We start from the raw sequence: 2,934 nt of genomic DNA on the forward strand, positions 1-2,934 counted from the left end.
AGGAAATCAAAAGTATCATTATATATTATTTAGAAAATTGCAGTGAAAATACAGTATATCAAAATTCATGAGATGTGGTCAAACTGTCATCATAGATAAATTCATAGTATTAAGTGATCTCATTATTTAACAGCAATAGCAAAGTAAAATAATATTCCTTATTTGACTTGATAACTTAGAAAATAAACAGGAAGATAAGAGAAGCAGAAACATAGCAGAATTGTTATATATAGTGGAGACTGTAGAATTATTTTCTCCCATCCAAGTACTAACCAGGCCTGACCCTGCTTAACTTCCAAGATCAGATGAGATAGGGCACTTTCAGGGTGGTATGGCTATAGATTACAGAATGATTTTTTTAATGCCAATTCCTAACTTCATTTTCTCTAATCTTTTTTTTTTCTATGGGAGCTGGAAAATTAAATAATTAATTCCCTAGAATGTCTTGTAGTTAGAAGTGGACATGCAAAATAGACCTTATCACTGGGATATAAGTGGAAAGTGATTGAGGAGTCTTGGAACACTCTTGCTTTAATGTTAAAAAAGAGGTACAGACAGAGCCGGTTCCATGCACCCACTTCCCCTTCTCCAACCACATTTTCTGTTTTGAATGGTCCCTTGATGTCTGAGATTGTAATAACCATCTTGGGACCATGACACCACAAACATGAAGAGGAAAGCTAATGGGCTAGGAATGCCACAAACATAAAGAGAAAAGCCAGTCCGAAAAGCGGAATGAGTCTAGATGCCTGTTAAACTGCACTAGCAACCATTCACCTCTAAGCTTATTATTATGTAAGAAAAATAATGCCTACTTGTTTAATGCACTGGTAGTTTCATTTTCTGATCCATGCAGCTAAATATATTTCTAATATATATGATTCTAGTTTATAGATTTTTAAAATAAAGACAAAACCGCGGGCACATCTAATTTTTAAAAAGAGTGGGAAAGCAAATAAACAAAATTAAGATTTAGATCAGTATATAATAAATACAGAGAGAATTTTAAAATTTTAAGAGAAGATACTCCTAATAAGATTAATGATCTCAAAATGGATCTTTTTTTTAGAAAAAAAAATAATCATTGTGATTTAGGTTTTTTATTTCTTTCCAGTTACTATATTAGTCAGATATTGGTCAGGAAAACTCTGGGGGATCTTAGATAAAACCTGATTTAGGACAGGGAGTCGTATACTTAAAAAACTTGAAAAAAACACAAAAACCACTGGAGTGGCAATTTCATCATGTCTCTGCCTTTAAAAAAAAAACTTGCTGTTTATTTTCTAAGTTATTGAGTCAAATAAGCATAGATCAGGGAAAATAGTTGACAGTGCTCAGGTTCCTGCTAGCTTTCAGAGAATCAAGAAAATGTTACTCTCTCCCAAGTCAGCAACTGCAAAAAATCAGCCACTGACAATGATCACAGTTGCCTGCAATGCCAAGGCGGATGTCTCTGGGAGGAAAGGCCCTGAGGCCACTGCATTGCAGGAGGAGAAATAATAGCGTATGTTTTCCTTCTGCCTTCTAATCTCACAGTGAGTACCTCTCATTAATTGACTACAAATCAGAAATCTGCTGGCAAAGAAATGGGAGAAATGTAGTTCTCAGGTTTTCAGCCCCGTTGTAATGCAGAGATAACATAGAAGGGCTGGGAAGAGAGGAATTAGCTGGTTACTGAGTGCCAGCTAACTTTGTAGCACATTTATTCATTTTATTTAGGAAAAAAATGAAAAGCCCATTAACATACATATGTCAGCCCATGAAATTCCCATGCTATATAACTGCACACACTCCTGTTCTAATGGATTGTATTAAAATCCTGGAAACAGAATTATATTCAAATGGGTTTAACTATAGATAATTTAATGAAGGGATTGTTTGTAGAGATGTGGTCAAAGGTTTAGGAAATTTGTATATAATGATTTATTCAAGACTAGCCACAGTGGGAAGTCATTACCATCCCAGGTCTGAAATGGGCAAAGGAAGTATGGTGGTTTTAAGGTATGTTCACAAATTTTGGGGTACTGTTCTCTTGAAGAGGTGGAGCTTATCTCTCCTCTGCTTGAGTGTGGGCTGGACTTAGTGACTCCTTTTGAATGGACAGAATATGGCAGAGGTGATAGTGTATGACTTTTGAGACTCAAAGGCATGTAGCTTCCTCCTCATTCTCTTTTGGATTGCTTGTTCTGGGGAAGGCCAGCTGCTATTTTGTAAGAGGCTCCAGCAACCCTATGGAAAGGCCCACAGGGTAAGACCTTGAGGCTTCCTGCCAGTGGTCATGTGAGTGCATTTGGAACACATCCTCCAGCCCCAGTCAAGCCTTCAGATGACCACAGCCCCAGCTGACATCTTGACTACAATTGCATGAGATACCCTGAGCCAGAATCACCCAGCTAAGCTACTACCACATTCCTGATGCTCAGAGAATGAATCTCATGGAGCCAACAAAAAATAATCAGAACATATTTAAAACAATCTTATGAATGGTGTTTTGATAAAGATTTGATAAGAGCAGAAGAAACATTAGGGTTTATATAAAATGAGGATATATTATACAGATTGGACCTTATCAATTGTGGGAGCTGGTTAAATGTTTATGTACAGCTATTGTTTCTGTGTTTCAGGCTGGAACCTGAAATCAGAAAGGCAGGCAATGAGGAAAGAAAGATGGACATGAACTGGGGGCAGCAAAACTGGAACGTGCAAAGACAGGTTAAAACCTACACCAGTTTCTCACTGTCCCCAAGCCTCCATAGAGTGGCATTGGTGGGAGAAATAGGTACTTTTCCTCATGTAGCTGAAGTGTGTCTAGCCCAGGAATCAGTGAAGCAGAAGACATTGGCCCAGCAGAATCTGGAGGGGCTACAGACCCAGCTGCTGTCCCATCCTAACCAGGCAAGCCAGCAGAACAGCAACAGCAGGTACCAAGCACCA

This window comes from Pan paniscus, chromosome 9 (genome assembly GCF_029289425.2).
Source record: "Pan paniscus chromosome 9, NHGRI_mPanPan1-v2.0_pri, whole genome shotgun sequence".
Classification (NCBI taxonomy): Eukaryota; Metazoa; Chordata; class Mammalia; order Primates; family Hominidae; genus Pan; species Pan paniscus.